The sequence below is a fragment of the Physeter macrocephalus genome, chromosome 12 (genome assembly GCF_002837175.3).
Source record: "Physeter macrocephalus isolate SW-GA chromosome 12, ASM283717v5, whole genome shotgun sequence".
NCBI lineage: Eukaryota > Metazoa > Chordata > Mammalia > Artiodactyla > Physeteridae > Physeter > Physeter macrocephalus.
In genome coordinates this window covers 76,115,633-76,136,501 of record NC_041225.1, presented here as the reverse complement: position 1 = coordinate 76,136,501, position 20,869 = coordinate 76,115,633, and the positions used below count along the sequence as shown (strand labels likewise).

At 39.1% G+C, this 20,869-nt stretch overlaps 1 long non-coding RNA gene across 2 annotated transcripts in view; it reads left to right on the top strand.

Annotated features, from left to right (window-relative positions):
• LOC114487336 (uncharacterized) overlaps positions 1–20,869 on the top strand; it is a 39,843-nt gene that overhangs the window by 2,797 nt on the left and 16,177 nt on the right. Inside the window, exon 3 of one of the 2 annotated variants that reach the window (XR_003682355.2) lies at positions 17,251–17,801. The exons of the other annotated variant lie outside the window; for it this stretch is intronic. This is a non-coding gene — a long non-coding RNA (uncharacterized lncRNA). Of the gene's footprint in view, positions 1–17,250; positions 17,802–20,869 lie in introns of those variants that run through there. 2 annotated transcript variants of the gene reach the window in all.

The window sequence follows — 20,869 nt, the reverse complement described above, 5'->3', positions numbered from 1 at the left end:
TGGCAGAGAGGCTGTTGCAGTCATCTAAGGGAGAAGTAAAAGTGGTTTGGACTTATGTTTTAGCAGAGGAGATGGTGAAAAAGGGTCATATTCAGTAAGATTCGGGCAGAGGAGATGGTGAAAAAAGGTCATATTCAGTAAGATTCGGGTGTCAGAGCCTGAGGGACTTGCTGATGGATTGGATGCAGATGGAAGGGGAAAAAAGGAATCATGGATAACTCACATTTTTGGTCTGAGCAACAAGGTAGGCTGGTGAGAGAAAGGTTTGAGAGGGAAAACCAGGAGTTGTGTTTTAGACTTGTTAAGTTACAGGTGCCTATTAGATATCTGAGTAGGTAGTTGAATATAAAGAACTAAGCTAAGGGGAGAGGTCAAAGGTAGAAATAAAGATGTGTGAGTCAGCACCATTTCATTTAAAAAAAAAAAAAAAAGGAGCACAGAGAAAAAAAATTAAAAAGAACCCAAGAAGGCTGGTAGAAAAGAAGGAGCTGCCAGTGAAAGAAGAGGAAAACCAAGAGACTGTTTCAAAAAGAATGGAAGTGGTCAGCTGTGTTAAATGATGCTGAGAGACTGCAAAAGATGAGAATAAAGAAATGACCTTGGATTCGGCAAGATGAAGGTCATCAGTAACCTTGATGAGAGCCATGTCAGTGGAATGGTGGGAATGAAAGCTGAATTGGAGGAGGTTGAGAAGAGAATGATGGAAAGGATGAGTATACACAACTCTTTGAAGACTGTTAAAGGAAACAAATGGGGCAATAGCTGGAGGGGGATGTGGGGTTGTATTAGGCTAAGGCCTGTCGCTACAACCTCCATCTCACCAGGTTAACACAAAGGTTATTTATCACTTGAGTCACAGTCCAATGTGAGTTGAGTGGCTTTCTTCCAGAAGTTATCCAGGAACCTAGATGCCTTCTGTCTTGTAGCACCAACATGTGGATTTGAAAGTCATCTTGGAAAAGGAAAGAGGGCAGAGAATCACGAATGGGAGATTTTATGTGCCAGACCTGAAAGTGGAATACATTCCTCTGGTCACAGTCTGTTTTCCATATGGTCTCCACAAGGGGGCTGAGAAATATAATTTGAGAAATGGAATTTAAATATGTGCCGTGGAAGTAGAGAAGAAATTGGATATGAGTAATCAATAGCAGTCTCTGGTACTGCAGTTTTGTTTTGTTTATAGAGGGTCAGATTAAGGCATGTTTGTAAAAGATAAGACTCACTAGTGAAGGAGAAATTGGTGATGATTGAGAGGAAGGGAGTAGTGAGTAAGGGAGAAAGAATGAAATCTAAAGCACAGGTTATAGGATTGGCCATAGATTGGAATGGGGACACTTCCTCTGTGGTAACAAGACGGAAAGTAGAACCTGGTAGACCTGATGGTATAGAGATGAAGTAATCAGTCAAATTGCATTTTTTTTTTTTTTTTGGTGAAGTATGAGGTATGAGGTTATGTTCAGCTGAGAGTGGAGGGCAACAAACAAGAGGAGAAGCTGAAAATGCAGTCTGTGAGAGTGGAACATTAGGTGTGTCTGGCTGTACTGAATGATCATTTGAAATTTGTGGTCATAAATATAATGTCAGACCAGTACACAGTATTTCTTGTATGGTTTTTAACCCAGGGGATATCAATGGGTTTATTTTTGAAAAAGAAGACGAAGAACTAGGAAAATTTGAGTGTGAATGGGAATATGAGGGAGGGATGTTAAGTACTTCTCAGCTCACACACACTCCCTGGGTGATGTCACCCATTCCCATGATTTTACCTAAGGTCCCAGGACCATATATCCAGCCTGGATCTTTGCATGGGTTTCAGACCTGTATATCCAGTTGTCTATTAGGAGACTGATAGACATCCCAGACTCAATCAACACAGCATCTCCTCTTCCAAGTTTACTCTTATTCCCATATTCCTTGTGCCACCATCTACCCAGACACAAGTTAGAAAGTTGGGAGCCATCTTTGACTCTCTCTCTCTAATCATCCCCTACCTGACCCACAATGTCCAGTCATCAAGTCCTGCTGATTTTACCAGTCCAGTATGAATCCATTGTTTCTCCATCTTAACTGCCATTGTCCTTGTTCAAATCTTCATCATATCTCACCTGAACTACTGGAATGGACTTCTAACTATTATGCCTGTCTATACTTTTGTCCCATTTGAAAGCCACTCAATCATATTCAAACCCATTGCTGCTTGAATCCTCTGGACAAATGCACATCAGACCATACCACTCTTGTGCTTTAAGGCCACCCATTAGCCTTAGATCCAAACTGGGACATGACTGGCAAGTTCCCCCATAATCTGGCCTCTGTCCATTTCTTTAGCCTCATCTTCTGCACTCCACACCTTGCACTTCACACCTCACTGAACTGCTTCATAGCTTCTCATATTACATGAGCCATGCCGTTTCTTGTCTTTCTGCCCTTTTCATGCTTTCCTTTCTGCCTAGAATGCTCCTTCCCACAGACATGCCATGTTTGTGGTTTGAAAGACTCGATATTGTTTAAATGTCAGTTCTCTCCAAATTATTCTATAGATTTAATGGATTCCAATCAAAAACCCAGCATATGTGGTGTTATGAGTTCTGATTGCTGCAATTAAAATCCTTCTGTGAGGGCTTCCCTGGTGGCGCAGTGGTTGAGAGTGCGTTTGCCGATGCAGGGGACACGGGTTCGTGCCCCGGTCCGGGAAGATCCCACATGCAGCGGAGCGGCTGGGCCCGTGAGCCATGGCCGCTGAGCCTGCGCCGCGTACCAAAAAAAAAAAAAAAAAAAAAAATCCTTCTGTGGAGGGTGTGATCATTTAAAAATACAAATGTATCTTGTCATTCTGTAGCCTTTCCTATTACCCAACATTTAGTGAACACAGTAAACAGCCAAGCATTCTATTTATTAGAGGCTAGTGATAAGGGCAGGTGATACAAAGATGAATCACATAATCTCTCAAGGAGTTTCTCGCCTAATAGAATTGTATTATTAGACAGTTTGAAGCATGTAATCCCAGCCAATCAGATTGCGGCACAGTGCCGTCTCTTCAGGAGTTAATAGGCTCCATATCTGGCTTCTCTTTTTGGACTAACAAAGTCTTTTTCTGGTATATGTGGTGATCCTTAGTCTCTTAAAATCATTAAGTTGCTTGACAAGATTCTTGGGTGTGGAGAGACTGAGTATAGGGCCATATAAGAAAAATGCATTCACTTGATATATTTAGGGCTGTAAGGTCAGGTAGGAATTTTTACTTAGAAAAAAATGTAAGGCAGATTCCTAATTTGTCATAAAATTGATCCCTTCTTCGCCTAGAGTTTTGGAAAGCTGTGATTTTAGGCAGCATGGACCAATAGGATTTTCTTTCTCCTTTGAGCACAAGTTTTGTAGCTTTTGTTGTTTTGTCAGAACATTCTTTGGCCTGTGTGTCATACAGAAGTTGCCAAATTTTGGTGAGAACAAATCTTCCTGATAAAATTGAGATCTGTACCTTTAAGAAGAAATTTGATTATTTATGCTTGGTTCTGTGTCTCTCCCCTTTTTTGTCACTCTTCATTCCGTCCATTGATAAAGCTAAATATATAGAAACAAACGTTGACAGCCACACAGATACTTAGGTTAAGTGCTTTTAAACCAATGGTACAGTATGAAAGAAACTTCTTGGCAATTTTCTGTTGTACAGAATTAATTAGAACTGACCTGTGGGGGATTTATATCCAACTACCTTTCAGAATCCCTTTTCCTCCTCTTGCCCACACTCCTAGCACAACGTGCAGAACATAGTAGATTCTTAATAAATGTTTGTTGAATGTTGCATTCTGCATCTTACTGAAATAACAGAACTGTCAATAGTTATTTAACAGTAAAATGTTTTAAAAACTTATTTGGAAATTAAGATGTAAGAGATTAATGCACCAAAAGCAAATCTTATCTCTTAATTGCTTAAAATTGATTATTTTAAATCTTCTTTAATTGAAACTCTTCTGAAGGCTGGAATTTTAAAATTTTTTTAATTAATTATTTATTTATTTGCGGTACGCGGGCCTCTCACTGTTGTGGCCTCTCCCGTTGCGGAGCACAGGCTCCGGACGCGCAAGCTCAGCGGCCATGGCTCACAGGTCCAGCCGCTCCGCGGCATGTGGGATCTTCCCGGACCGGGGCACGAACCCGTGTCCCCTGCATCGGCAGGCGGACTCTCAACCACTGCGCCACCAGGGAAGCCCTGGAATTTTTAAATTATACCCTTTGTTCAGACCAGCCTCTGAACAAATTAAGGCAATTAAGATAGAATTAAATTTTTGATGAAAAGTTGGCATTTTCTGTATATTAAGATTAGATATTAGCTACTGATGTTTCTGTGGGTAAGACTTAACTAAAGCTTCCAACATTAATAATACAAAACTGTTATAAATTTGCAGTAAAATTTTCTTGGACATTTTTTTCATTGAGGTGAAAAAGTCCATGTAGCCATGCCTCAAAGCCAGTTTACTCACCTAGTACTTCCTTAATAATCCATTGGTAGTTAGCTGTGAAGCAGTTTAACATTTAAGTTTAATTTTTTTTTTACTGGTTTTCTGATTTATAAATACTGATTTCTTGGAAAATTTGAAAATTTCCAAAAAGTAAAAAATTCAGTATCTTGTTTTCCCACTATACAGAGATAACTACAGTTAAATGTTTGGTGCATGTCCTTCCAGTCTTTTTTTTCAATGTATAAATATTAAAATTATTTCATAGTTGAGATCATGCTGCATATATGGTACTGTATCTTGCTTTTTTCATTTTAACGTCGTGAGCATTTTCCCCATGGCATTAAAACTGTCTTTGAGGGCTTCCCTGGTGGCGCAGTGGTTGAGAGTCCGCCTGCCAATGCAGGGGACACAGGTTCATGCCTCGGTCCGGGAGGATCCCACATGCCGCAGAGCAGCTGGGTCCGTGAGCCATGGATGCAGGGCCTGCGCGTCTGGAGCCTGTGCTCCGCAACGGAGGAGGCCACAACAGTGAGAGGCCCGCGTGCCGCAAAAAACAAAACAAAACAAAAAAAAAAACTGTCTTTGAAAAATTGAAAAAAAACATATTTTTTGTTGGAATTGACAAGGTAATTTTAAAATATATCTAGGAATACCAAAGTCCTAGAATAGCCAAGCCAATATGGAAAAATAAAGATGAGAATGTACCTTACCAGATAGCCAAATTTATTATAAAACTACAGAAATTAAGATAGTGTGATATTGGCATAGTTTTAGACAAATAGAACAATGGGCTGGATTAGAAAATCCAGAAACAGACCCATACATATACAGTCACTTGTTAAAACAGTTTCCACTGCAGTTCTGTGGGGGAAAAGGAGGTCTTTTCATTAACTGGTGCTGGGACAAATTTGTCATCTATATGGAAAATAATGAAACCTGACCCCAAACTTATACCATACCTAAAATATTATTTTAAATGGATCATAGACCTCCATGTGAAAAGTAAAATAATTAACCTTCTAGAAGAAAACATAGGAGAATACCTTCATAACCTTGGGATAAGCAAAGACTTGTTGAACATTACACAAAAAGTGCTAACTAGCAAAGAAAAGATAGATAAATTGGACTTAATTAATATTAACTAAAAAATGCCACTAAGATAATGAAAAGGCAAGCCACATACTGGGAGAAGATACTTGCAATACATACATCTGATAAAGAACTCTGTGGCATCCATGAAGATACTCTGCTCGATCTCCCTTCTCAAGAGTGTCTACCTCAGCTTTCAAGCCAAGGCCATGTGTTTCATTGGAAGCACCTAGCCAGTTATAAGCACAGTGGTGGTACAAAGGCTTGCTATCTCTGGCCAGCACAGGACTTCTCTGTGGGCAGTCTTTGTGTTAGAGCTCCCCATGGGGCTGGCTGAGACTTTGTCATAGATGCACCCCAATCTAATTCTATTCCTGTCCACTTCTTCCTTCCTTCCCCCTTTCTTTTCACAATTGTCAGACCTGCATCTGAACTTCCCCTATCTACTCCTTCTTTCTCTCCCCTTTGTCTTTCGTAGGTGTAACGCCAATAAATCTCTTGCATTGCTCATTTCATATTGGCATCTGCTTCCCAGAGTACCCAACTGGTACACTCATATCCACTTTACAAATCAATTAAAAAAAGATAGGTAGCTCAATTTTTTTAAGTGGGCAAAAGACTCAAATAGGCACTTTACAAAGGAGGATAGCCAAATGACTAATAAGCATATAAAAAGATGCTCAGAATCACTAGTCAGCAGGAAAATATGTATTAAAAAAACAATAAAATAATGCTACACCTCATCAAAATGACTAAAAATAAAAGGATAATACCAAGTGTTGGTGGGGATACGGAATTCTCTTAAAATTTTTTGTGGGAATATAAACTGGTACAACAACCTTGGAAAATTGGCAGTATCTACTAAACCTAAAATATAAATACCCAATGATCCAGCAGTACTATTCTTGGGTATATTCCAAACAGAAATAAGTGCTTGTATCTACCAAAAGACAGATAAGAATATTTAAGGGAACCTTTATTTGTATTATCCAACAATAGGAAAGCAACTCAAATATTCATCAGCAGCAGAATGGATAAATAAACTGGACTATATTCGTAACATAGATTTCTCCCCAGTTATGAAAAAGAATGTACTATTGCCACATAACAATGTGGGTAGATCTTATAAATGTAAGTTGAAAAGTCATATACAATAGAGTATATACTATATGAATCCATCTATATCAAGTTCAGAAACAGATAAAGCTAATTATTGGGATGGACAGCAAAATATTAGGTATCTTTAAGGATGGAAATTGACGAGAAGTGGCCCTGAGGGAGCCTTCTGAGTTGCTAGAAATGTCCCATATCTTGATCTGGGTGGTGAGTGAGAAAGGCTATCTCCTTGACCAAACTCTTGTCGGGCTCCTCTGAGCCCGCTTCTCAACTAGGCCTCAACCTTGGCCTATAACAACTGAAGACTCTCAGCACAAAGAATTTTGCCAATCCTCTCTTGCTAAGAGACTTGAATAACACCAGCAAATTTTCTAATAGCTCAAGGCCACATCCCTAAGATGACAACTTCAGCCCCCATAGGTTCCTGCTTGAGAAAACTCAAGGTTGCCAAAAGAATTTACTGTTTATTCCAGCCAACACCTAAAGTCAGGACCTCTATCTCCCAGTCTCTGTGGGAGGGTGGGAGCCTCACTTCCATAAGTGCCAGTTAACAAACCTGCGTGGCCTAAGTATACTGACCAACTCCCTTCCCACTTTTTAATAAATTTCCACTTCCTCATGCTGCTATTTCCTTCCCTATTCCCTCATTCTCCCTTGAAAATGCCCAGTTACCTCTGCACAAATGAAAGTTGAAGTCAGTTTACACTGGGCTGTCTTCCCTACTGAACTGAATAGAATCTGTCTTTATCACTGTAACTAGTGTCTGGCTTTGTTTATCTTTGACATGGGTACATATATTTACAAGTTAATTGGGCTATACTGGTGTATAAAGACTTGTTTACTTTATGTACATTGTATCTCAATTTTTAAAAATATTTGAAAAGATTTTTGAATACCTTTCCCCAGCAGGGCCACACAACCAGCACAGCCCTACCTTGAGACCCTGCTCACTACCTCCCTCCTCTCCGTGTCCTAACACACACTTCTTTTTTTTTTTTTGTACACTTTTTTCATTTTATTTTTAATTATTTTTTACAATATAATACATTAAAAAAAATTTATACAATTTTGAATGGTTGCTTTCCATTTACATTTATTACAAAATATTGGCTATATTCCCCGTGTTGTACAATATATCCTTGAGCCTATCTTACACCTAATAGTTTGTACCTCCCACTCCCCAACCCCTATATTGCCCCCCGACCCACTTCTTCACTTGGTTCATTCCTCCTCATCCTTTAAGACTCAGTTTACAGGAAGCCTTTATAGATTCCCCTGGCCAGATAGGCTATTTCTTCTCTGGACAACATAATAGCCAGCATATTATCTATCAGCCAGTTTACCACACTGAATTACAGTTATCTGGTCATGTGCCTGGCTCCCTTACTAAACTATAAAATCCTTGAAAGCAGGAAATCTTATTCCAGGTGGCTGGCACATAGCAGATGTTCAATATTTGTTGAATGAATTATCCTGTCTAGAGATCAGCACCTTTGTTTCTCAAGCCTGGTTGGGTTATTGAACATCCTACCATGTCTGGTCTTTAGTGTGTTATATATCATACACCTTGCATTTGGATAGCTCTTCTGAGCCTACAATTGATCTAATTCTAAAACTTTGTTATAACTACATCTATTCAGTTTGATGCCAAGTGTCTTTTTTATTCTTTCAACAGCAAGATTTTAAATGTTTAAGGCATGTTCTTTAGTATCAAGAGCAGTGGTTCTCTGCCTTACCGGATCAGTGTCCACTCTTTTATAACAGATATTTGTAACATCCTCTTTACTCCCCTGAAGTGAAAATCGTATGTATAATCTACCTTCCATGTACGTTTTCAAACAAAAATAATGCCGTAATAGCAATATCGAGGTGAAATAAAAAAGTCGTTTATAAAAAATAATATTGACTTTGATATGTAAATGGTTGGGCATGACTACATTAAAAGACATAATGGGGCTTCCCTGGTGGCACAATGGTTAAGAATCTGCCTGCCATTATAGGGGACATGGGTTCGAGCCTTGGTCAGGAAGATCTCACATGCTGCAGAGCAACTAAGCCCATGAGCCACAACTACTGAGCCTGTGCTCTAGAGCCCGTGGGCCACAACTACTGAGCTCACATGCCACAACTACTGAAGCCCACGTGCCTAGAGCCCGTGCTCCACAACAAGAGAAGCCACCGCAATGAGAAGCCCGCGCACCGCAAGGAAGAGTAGCCCCAGCTCGCCACACTAGAGAAAGCCCTTGCGCGGCAACGAAGACCCAGTGCAGTCAAAAATTAATTAATTAATTTTTTTAAAAGACATAATGAAGTTTTCAAATGTTTGCACCTATGCGTAGAATCACAGGCTACAAACGCAGCCTGACACTGATACGTTGTATTGGTAAGCTGTCACAGTTAACGATTTTTCAACTTTTAAAAAGTTTTCTAATAAAACAATCTTCTCTTGATTTACACAGTACAGTCAGCCCTCTGTATCCATGGGTCTACATCTACAGATTCAACCAACCACAGATTGAAAATATTTGGGGAAAAAAATTCCAGAAAGTTCCAAAAAGCAAAACTGGAATTTGCTGTGCACTAGCAACTATTTACATAGCATTTACATTGTGTTTACAACTATTTACATAGCATTTACATTGTATTAGGTATTATAAGTAATTTAGAGATGATTTAAAGTATATAGGGAGGATGTGCTGTAGGTTATATGCAAATACAATGCCATTTTATGTAAGAGACTTGAGCATCCAAGGATTTTTGGCATCTGTGGGGGTCCTAGAACCAATCCCTTTTGGATACTGAGGGACGACTGTAGTTGTATTACTGGGAAATTCAGTTTCTGTTAAAACCATGCAAAAAATATTTTGTGTTTATATGTAAAATGGAGTGGTGATCTAGGCTTATATTATTATAATAGACTTTTCATCTTCATGAACGTGAATTTCTGGTGAAACGTAGGTAAGTCATGAGGATGGTGGACAATCCTTAGCCATGCTGCACTGTCCTTTGCAGGGCATCTAGCATTCCTGACCACTCCTGCAGTAAATGCCAGTGGTGTGGACTATTTGGTCATAGAGTTCCAAAATATCCCCAGTGGTTTGGAACAGTGGTTCTTGAATTTTGGTTGTCAGAAGAATCACGTGGGGAGCTTGTTGAGAATACAGATTCTTTGTCCCCGCTCCCAGAAATTCTGATTCAGTGGGTAGGAGAAGGGCCCTGGAGTCTGTATTTGGTATTGACTACCCCAAGAGTGAGAGAGTCTTGAATAATATTTAATGGAGGCTGTGAAAAAAGTCTGTTTAATTATCCCTGTTCCATACATAACTAAGGGCCCTGGCTTTGCAAACAACACAGACCTTGGATTGTAGACAGTGGTACACTTCTCTCTCAATACTTTAACGTGCCTAAGCAGTTATTTTTATACTTCTCTGATAACTAGAATGATCCTGTTCATCAGATTCAGTGTGTCTCTTAGAGAATTTTAGATGAACATGACCACATTGCTTCTCTTTGAAAGATACAACTTTTATCCATAGTTTATGCAGATATTTTATATCAATTTAGGCCACAAGGATATTTTACAAGAAATTAAGCCTTATCAAGACTACACACTAATCTCAGTTCAAAAACTACCAGTCAGGACATACAGTTGCAATGGCCAGACTCAGCTGTTAGGAGTGGATTTTACCAGAACTCTTCACTGCTACTCTCCTGTTTACTTACTTCCTATTTGGGCATTGTTTGAGACCTCCAAAGTCCGCTTCTGTGGATTAAGAGGTTGTAAAAGACAAAATTAAAGGGAAAAACACGTTATAAAAAAATGAGGACTATAAATCAGTTTTGAACAGTCCTGGAACCATTTCTACTTTCTTCAGCATACTGAAGCATTCTTTGAAAATGGCTGCAATACTGACAAGAGGAGGTAATGCTTAAGTAGGGTGGATGTCATTTGGCTAAGTGGAGAGAAGGGAAGGAGAGAAAGAAAGAAAAACTGCATGTTGGAGAGACCAGGACAATTGAAGCAGAGGGTGTGCAGCAGACAGTGCTAGCTGACTTTTCTTCTTTTTCTGTGTTAATTGTAGCTTGATATATGGTTGACCAACTACACTCTATCTGCCAGCTTCCTTTGGGTAGAAATATATGCCCACCCATTCATAGGCAGAGCCTTTCAGATGTTTAGCCTGCTTCTTTTTTTTTGCCTTCCCTCAAGCTAATGAGAAGATGTCCTGTCATCCAGATTCAGTTCTAATATTGAGGATGATGTCCTAGAGGTTAGGATCGAGAAACAAGATGGAAGGAACCTGTGTGATTGCATGGAGCATCCTGGAACTCAGACATTAAATTGAGAAATGAATTTCTCTCTTTTCTCATCCATTGCATTTGGATCTCTTTGTTACAGCAGCTAGCATTACAATAACTAATATGAGTACGTGTTAGGAAACAGGGAAATAAGGTTAAAACCTGGTAATGGAGGGGTTAGAGGAGTAGTTTAGTTTTGTCTCATAGGCATTAGAGAGATATTCCAAGTTCTTAAACTGGAGAGTGCTGTGATGGGAGCAGTGTTTCAGGAAAATCACACTGGTAGCATATAAAGCCTCCATTAGGGCTTCCCTGGTGGCGTAGTGGTTAAGAATCCTCCTGTCAATGCAGGGGACATGGGTTCAAGCCCTGGACCAGGAAGATCCCACATGCCGCGGAGCAACTAAGCCTGTGCGCCACAGCTACTGAACCTGCTCTCTAGAGCCCGTGAGCCATGAGTGCTGAAGCCCACACGCCTAGAGCCCGTGCTCCGCAACAAGAGAAGCCACCGCAATGAGAAGCCCACGCACCGCAAGGAAGAGTAGCCCCTGCTCACCGCAACTAGAGAAAGCTCGCTTGCAGCAACGAAGACCCAATGCAGCCAAAAATTAAATAAATATATATTTTTTAAAAAGACTCCATTAAGAGGTTATTGCAATGAAACAAATATGAGTCTGAAACAGACCAGGATGAATGTGGAAATGAAGTAAAAAAAGAAGGAGGAAAATAAGAGGTATTACAAAGAAAAGTAATAAGCCTTGGAGACCAACTGGATATAGGGAATTGAGAAGAACCAGAAGTCAAAGAAAAGTCCCAGATTTCTAATCTGGAAAACTGCTGATGCAGCAGGAATTGCTGTCAGGAAAATGGAAATATGTAGATTAACTTCAAAAATGCATAAATCGTTTGGAGTGTGGCAGCAAACCCAGATCCTGCCATCATCAGTTTTGCCTGTTCTCCCTAACACCAGTCCCTAAAGTAAGAACCTGTAACTCTGAGGAAACCCTCCCCACTCACCTATTTTCATTTAAGGAACTGAAACGTGAGATTTGTGAAGACCCAGAGAAATGAAATCTTAGTATGTGAAAACTCTAAAAAGCAGTCATAAAACATCCATTTATAAAATACCTCTCTCTTTTTAATCTTTACACTGTGTAGGCCCTATAGTTCTATATATGCTAGTTTTATGTGTACACTGTTTGGAAGTATGACATAGTATACTAACTTGGTTTCTGTAATGGTAGTAATAATAGCTGTTGTTTCACAAGCATGTGATCCAATAATTACTTGCACAGATTTAGAATTAGCATTTTTCAGAACTGGTAATAAAGTCATCATCACCTTAAAGTCATATGATGTGTCCTCAACAGAGGACAGTTAAATTTTAAGGTTAGAAGGAACCCATTTTACACATGAAAAAACTGAGGGACAGAAAATTTTAGTACTATGCCCACATCATACAGCTAGTTAGTTGCTGAGTTGGAACTTGAAACTAGACCTCCAAACTAATAGTTTGGATCTTTGTCCTGTATGTCACATTGCATTTCCAAATCTGATCTAAGATATAAAGCAATATAAAAAAATTGTTTAGCAGCCATAATCTTATTAATAAAAATGCTAACATATGGAGTACTTAGCATTCACAGGCTCTGTATCTTTTAAGACTCTCATTATGTAATATTGTACATCAACTATACCTCAGTTAAAAAAAAAAGACCCTCATGCTGTTTTCCCAAAAGTCCTCAATTGAACTCCATGGGAAAAGTAAAAATCATATTCATCGTTTATTCCCTACAGTGGTCAGTACAGTGCCCTGAGTATTGAGATGCTCAGTAAATATCTAATGAAATATAAATTGTTATACATTGCATCAGTCCAGTATTGATATGAGTAACAGTTTATTACCACTGGGCATGAGATACTATTAAAAAAGAAAGAGACACACACACACAAGGCTTCAACTCTCCCTCCCCAAAGAGGTAAGTAACCATGCCTGCAGAGAGGCATAATAGTGATTATTAAGACAAATACCAAAATCATGGATTAATCATGGATTAATATCATAGAAGCAAGTTGAGCCAACCAGTTAAATTATTCAATAATATGCAAAGTTCTTAAATTTTTGCTAAAATTTTTATTTTAAAATTCTATCAAAATTATACATATGGGGAACCTCCCTGGCAGTCCAGTGGTTAAGACTCTGCGATTCCACTGTAGGGGGCATGGGTTTGATCCCTGGTCGAGGAACTAAGATCCCACATGCCGCCCAGTATGGCCAAAAAAAAAAAATTTTATATATATAAATTATATATATATAAATGTTATATAATGTTATATATATATAACATTTATATATATATAATATAACATTAAAGAAAGTTGTAGAAAAGAAGAAAAATGGCCTATCTTACTAATACAGATATCACCTATATGCATGTGTGTGTGTATGTGTTTCCTTCCAGGACTTTTTCATATGCAGGCTTTGATTTATTTCTTCTGCTATTACTTGATTATTGTAAAAAAGCAGAGAAAATGAGAATCAGTTAAAATGACTTTACCTCCAACCCTGGGAAAAAATTATCCAAGAGTAATGGTTTGGAGTATATCCTCAGATAACTTTTATTACATAATTTATATAGCTACAGCAATGAATACTATGCATACATAAAATTTGGTAGCCTTTTTTTTTTCCACTTGATATTTATACCATCCACATTGTCTTGTGTTGCTACACAGTTTTTATACTAAGCTCTTTGAGGAAGGAAGCTGGCTGGAAAATGGATGTCCTAGCAAACTGGGAATAGTTCCAAGGTCTGTAGGTCTTATTGAGGTTAAAAAACAGATTTTGTGTGACCATGGAGTGGGAAAGTTGGGAAAATAGGGAATTATGAGCAGAAGGTTGGGCTTTTTAAATTATCGCATAAGAAAGACTTGTATTTTGTTATCTAACAACTGAGATTGAAGAAAACATAATTTTCATCTAATAATAATTTATTATTAATATTTCATCTAATATTTACAGCAAACTATCAAAATCTCTAATGAGGTTCAAACTATATTAAACCTAATTTTGGATATTCCAGAAGGAACTTTTTCATTTTCATAGTAAACATATACAATTTATTTAGTACTTATTAAACGTTATAGATCAATATTAAAAATCATAAAGTTTTCTTTCATATTACTGTGTATGTTTTTTGCCTTAGACTTTTAAAAATTTATTTTTATTGATGAATAGTTGATTTACAATGTGTTAATTTTTGCTTACAGCAAAATGACTCAGTTATACTCTATATACATTCTTTTCTGTATTCTTTTCCATTATGGTTTATCCCAGGATATTGAACATAGTTCCCTGTGCTATACAGTAGGACCTTGTTATCCATCCATTCTATATATAATAGTTTGCATCTACTAACTCCTAACTCCCAGTCCATCCCTCCCCCACCCCCGTCCACCTTGGTAACCACAAGTATGTTCTCTGTGTCTGTGAGTCTGTTTCTGTTTCATAGATAGGCTCATTTGTGCCATATTTATATTCCACATATAAGTGATATCATATGGTATTTGTCTTTCTCCTTCTGACTTACTTCACTTGGTATGGTAATCTCTAGGTCCATCCATGTTGCCTTAGATTTTTGATATGATCTTGGTATATCACTGAAATAGGAAGGACAGAGCACAATAGATCATGAAATATTCTTTCCTGCTTTGCTGAGCTCAGAAGACCTTCCCTTCTGTCCAACACTGTATCACAGTCACCTGGGACCCACAAAAGACTGCTTGTGCCTAAAGCCTCACAGAATCTACTATGAATACAGTATCCTTATCTTTCGGCTCTAACCCCTTCTGTGACTCCATACCATCATTAGGCTGATGATAGCAACGAATGCCATCCCATCTCCTCTGTTGCTTCCCCACCTGTCTCTTGAACACCCTTGCACCAGAACTGTTTCATACATCTGCAGCCACAAAATACATTTCACCAACTCATGTGGAGGAAGTGGACAGTGAAAATTACTCCATTTTTAGCATTTGTGCTCCACTGAGAATACCCTGATAATCCATGAGAGAAAGCTCAGCCTCTCAACAATGTGGAAGATGGATTAAGGGAAGTGGAAGACTAGAGGCAGGTGACCAGTAAGGAAAATAATTGTAACAATGGAGGGGAGAGAAGATACGTGCATGAATTAAGACAGTGGCTTTGGGGAAATAGATAATTGGGAGACATAGGTAAAGAGAACTGCCATGTTTCTGCTTTGAGCAACTGTATTAATTGTGGTCCCATTCAATGATCTAGGAACTCCATGGGAGGAGAATTTCTCTCTTTGTATTACATTAAATCCAAATATTAGAAGGCTCCCCATCTGTCATTCTTTCTTCTCTTCCCCCTTTTTAGCAGAATCTTGATTTTTGTTTGGATAATTCGCTGTGCTACAAATGCCAAGTGCATCTTTAAACCAATCATGGTAATCCCACTCTTGAGCCACAGAGTGGTTTAGGAATGGGCAAATGGTACATTTCTGAGCAATGTAACAAGATGGGAAATTTGCTAGGGAGATTCTGGAATAATTTTTTTCATTCATAATAAAAAGAGACATCTAGGAATTTACTGGACTTTGCTGTGTCTGCGAGTGAAAAGTGAACTATAGAAGCCATTTTAAGACCATGAGTTAAAAATAAAGCCGACATACTGAAGATGTTACAGCAGAAAGATTTAGAGGGAATCTGAGGTTTTGATGACATGGTTAGCTGCTTAAACCATTCTCTTATGGTTTAAGCCAGTTGAGTTGAGGTTCCCATTGTTTGCAGCCCAAAACAATTTAAGAGCTATAGAACTGTCTCTAAAAGAAAGAATTCTAGCTAGCCTTGTAATCCCTTGGAAATAAGATCTTTGGGGCTGGTCGATGGTCCAACCAATGGCTCAAAGCTGTTCACCCCTGAGAAGGTGATCTGACTCTTTGAGGTCTGATCTCCTGGAAAATGGTCTCCACTAAAATATGTATTTCCTTAAAGTGGGTATTTAATTCTATCTATACTAAGACATAGTATTTTAATTTTCACTTCCGGTATTATACTTGCAGTTACTGTATGCATACTATTGCTCAAGACCACTGGCAGATTCAGAAATAGAACACAGTGCCTAGGCCAAAATGGAAGTTTACAGTTTTGACAAAGCCCGTGACAAAGAGTACAGGAAATAAAAGTCAACCAAACAGGAAGTAGAGTAGAACGGAACAGCCAGAAATATTTGGGTCTGGCGCAAGAATTAGTCTATCTGCAGAACACAAAAGTACCAAGCAAAGTATGTGGAGCTGAAATCTTTAAATTAGAAACATTTTAAGGGGATTGTGAAAGAAGGAAAGAAAACACAAGGAAGTAAAAGGAAGAGAGAAATAATGTCTCTCACTGGAGTAATTATTGCATAAGCCAAAAAATGTCTTCTGCATAGACAATGACAGCTTTAAGAACTTTCTGCAAATTCTTTGACCTCCCATAAAGAGGTGAATTCTGTGGCCCCTCTCTGAATCTGGGCTAAACCTTAGTGACTGGTTGACCAGTAAACTGTGGCAAAGGTGATATTATGTGACTTCCCAGGGTAGGTCATAAAAGGTAGTACAGAGTCTACCTGGTTTGCTGGGCCCTGCGTTAGAAACATGAACTACTGTATAAGAAGCAGTACCACCCTGAGACCACCATGCTATGAGGAAGCACAAGCTAACCCATGCAGACAGACCATATGGAGAGGCCTTCTGAAATGGAGAGAGATGCTCAGCCAGCCCAAGCTCTCCCAGTGCTCACTCTTCCAGCTCCTGCCACTGAATGACTTCATCTGCAGAACCTAAGGCAGAACCACCCAGTGGAGCTCTTCCTGAATTCTTGACCCACAGAAACCACGAGAGATAATAAAATGATTGTTGTCATTTTAAGCCAATGAGCTTTAGGGTGGTTTGTTATGCAGCAATAGATAGCCGGAACAATAGATGAGGTGATTTAAATGCTATGGCTCTTTAATAAGTAAGGAAAAAACTCGAGGACCGTTAGAAGTCATTATAGCTAATTACTATAACAGCAAGGTGAACTGGTGGTTTCCAGTCAGAGGATCTGTTACCGATAATTAAAGCAAATAATTAATTGGTGAGGCCAAGTAATATTTTTAAAAAACCTTGACTCTGAAAGAACTTCACTTTAGGTAAACATGAAGTGTTTAAAGATTATGTTGTATTTCTCAAAGGCAATTTGTGTAAGTAATTTTCTTTTTTACCACTTTTTCTTCCTATTTCAGAGATTCATATTATCAACAAACTATGACAGATATTTGGGGTGATTCCTGACTTGTCACAATTTAGCAGCTGAAAAAGCTACAAGCTGGGAGGTTTAGGAACTCTATGGACTGAGTTCCCGTTTCCTGACCTCAGGACATTCAGTCATGTAACGTTTCTATAGGGTAAAGTCCAGGACATTTTTAGTCTACATGGGACATGCAGCCAGTGGGACCATATGTGTGAGCTAAATATCAGGATGGGAAACATGGATGTCAGAGAAGTAAAAGCTTTTTATGGCTCACACCTCTGGTCTTAATTCTTCTTGTTCTTGGTTTAAAGGATTGAAAGAAAATGAATAAAAATTAAGATCAGGGCTTCCCTGGTGGCGCAGTGGTTGAGAGTCCGCCTGCCGATGCAGGGGACACGGGTTCGTGCCCCGGTCCGGGAAGTTCCCACATGCCGCGGAGCGGCTGGGCCCATGAGCCATGGCCGCTGAGCCTGCGCGTCCGGAGCCTGTGCTCCGCAACGGGAGAGGCCACAACAGTGAGAGGCCCGCGTACCGGGAAAAAAAAAAAAAGCCCCGGTCCGGGAAGATCCCACATGCCATGGAGCGGCTGGGCCCGTGAGCCATGGCCGCTGAGCCTGCGCGTCCGGAGCCTGTGCTCCGCAACGGGAGAGGCCACAACAGTGAGAGGCCCGCGTACCGGGAAAAAAAAAAAAAATTAAGATAAGCCAAAGCAAATGTAGAAAAGTAACATGGAAAATGTGTATGAAATGTCCAAATCCATAGACACAGAAAGTAGATTAATGCTTGTCTAGGGCTGGAGGGTGTGGGGCTAGTGGGACATGGGGGCTAATTGCTAATGGGTACAATGAGTACGAAATTTCTTTATGGGGTGCTGAAAATGCTCCAAAATTGATTGTGGTGATGATTGCAAAACTGAATATATTAAAAACCATCGAACTGTACACTTTAAGTGGGTGAATTGTATGTTGTGTGAATTATATCTCAATAAAGCTGTTATAAAAAAAGTAACAAAGGAAAAAAGTTTATGTCAAATGAAAACAGATAAAAATTATAAATAAATGTTTTGGGGACTTCCCTGGTGGTCCAGTGCTTAAGAATCTGCCTTCCAATGCCGGGGATGCGGGTTCGATCCCTGGTCGGGGAACTAAGATCCCACATGCCGCAGGGCAACTAAGCCCACACACTTTGGAGCCCACTTGCCTCAACTAGAGATAAGCCCATGCACCGCAACTAAGACCCAACGCAGCCAGCCAAATAAATAAATAAATAAATATTTTTTAAAAATGTTTTCACTGATGCTTAGAAATTTCCTTGGCTAAATGAGAAGATGATGCTGAGATTCCTCTACGGCAGAGTTTAGCAAACTTTTTCTGTAAAAGGCCAGATAGAAAATATTTTAGGCTTTGCAGGCCAGGAGGCAAAACCATAAATACTATGTAGGAATTCATATAATAAGAGAGAAAACAAATTTCTGCACATTTCAAAATGATGATATTAAAAATATAATAATTGAATATATATTTTTTTGTAATACAGGTCTGCTAATGAGAAAAATTGAATTATTTTTTAGGAGACAACATTTCACTTAATTGATGTTCAAAGTTAATGTTTCCTATCCTCAAATTGATTGCAAATTGTACTCCTGAAAAAAAAAAGTTCCTAGCTCATGGGCCAAATAAAAAGTCAGTGAGCCAGTTTGCCAACCCCTGCTCTAGAGGACTAAGTTCCTAAAGGCTGGCGTATTAGTTTCCTAGGGCTTCTGTAACAAGGTACCACAAACTGGGTAGCTTAAAACAGCGGAACTTATTATCTCACAGTTCTAGAGGCCAGAAATCTGAAATCAACCTGTTGTAGAGCCATGCTCCCTCCAAAGCCTCTGAGGGAAGATACTTCATTGCCTCCTCTAGCTTCTGGTAGCCCTATGTGTTCCTTGGCTTGGGGCAGCATAACTCCAAACCCTGACTTTATCTTCATATGGCTGTCTTCCCTCTGTATCTGTGTTTGTGTTTCTTCTCTTCTTATAAGGACACCAGTCATACCCTAATTCAGTATGATCTCATCTTAACTAAATATATTTGCATCGACCCTGTTTCTGAGTAAGATCACACTCATTGGTACTATGGGTTAGGACTTGAATATATCTTTCGGAGGTACACAATTCAACCCACAACAGCAATGGATTTGGGCAGAGAGCCCTGGAGGATCTTTGGGTCAAAGATGTCCTCCTTATCATGTATTTATTAGAACAGTGATGCTACTGATGGACACCAGATTTGGCTCAGGTCTCATCCTAGGGAGCACTTGCAAACATCGAGCAAATAGAGAGCACCACCCTTCACAGTTCCCTCAGCTCCAAACCCTGGGACACTTATTTTTTTTATTGTTTTAAGGCCCTTAGATATTAGTCACTTTCATTTAAAAATATGTCACTTACTATTAGAAAAAAGGACTAGAATTCATTCTGTATTAGAATGAATGTTTCTTAGCTATTATTTTGGACTTCCTGGAAGCTTCATGATACATCTGAGACTTTAGAATATGGACAAATTTTTGTCTCTTTAGTTTGTTTCCCCCTTAAAACTTTAAGAAAAGCTATTACTAAGATCTGGGCAAGAGTTACTGGTGGCTTATACCAAGGTTGTAGCAGTGTTGATGGAGAGCGGTGGATGGATTAATGATTTGTTCATAGACAGGATCTGCATTATTTGAAAATTCGTGTATATAAGGTTGAGAAGAAGGTGTCAAGAATGGCTTTCAGAATGAAATTAGAACACTCCCTAACACCATACACAGAAATAAACTCAAAATGGATTAAAGACCTAAATGTAAGGCCAGACACTATAAAACTCTAAGAGGAAACCATAGGCAGAACACTCAGTGACATAAATCATAGCAAGATCCTTTTTGACCCACCTCCTAGAGAAATGGAAATAAAAACAAAAATAAACAAATGGGACCTTATGAAACTTAAAAGCTATTGCACAGCAAGGAAACCATAAACAAGACAAAAAGATAACCCTCAGAATGGGAGAAAATATTTGCCAACGAAGCAACTGACAAAGGATTAATCTCCAAAATATATAAGCAGCTCATGCGGCTCAATATCAAAAAAGCAAACAACCCGATCCAAAAATGGGCAGAAGACCTAAATAGACATTTCTCCAAAGAGGATATACAGATTGCCAACAAACACATGAAAGGAGGCTCAACATCACTAAACATTAGAGAAATGCAAATCAAAGCTACCATGAGGTATCACCTCACACTGGTCAGAATGGCTATCATCAAAAAATCTACAAACAATAAATGCTGGAGAGGGTGTGGAGAAAAGGGAACCCTCTTCCACTGTTGGTGGGAATGTAAACTGATACAGCCACTATGGAGAACAGTATGGAGGTTCCTTAAAAAGCTAAAAATAGAACTACCATACAATCCAGCAATCCCACTACCGGGCATATACCCTGAGAAAACCATAATTCAAAAAGAGTCATGTACCACAATGTTCATTGCAGCTCTATTGACAATAGCCAGGACATGGAAGCAACCTAAGTGTCCACCTACAGATGAATGGATAAAGAAGATGTGGCACATACATACAATGGAATATTACT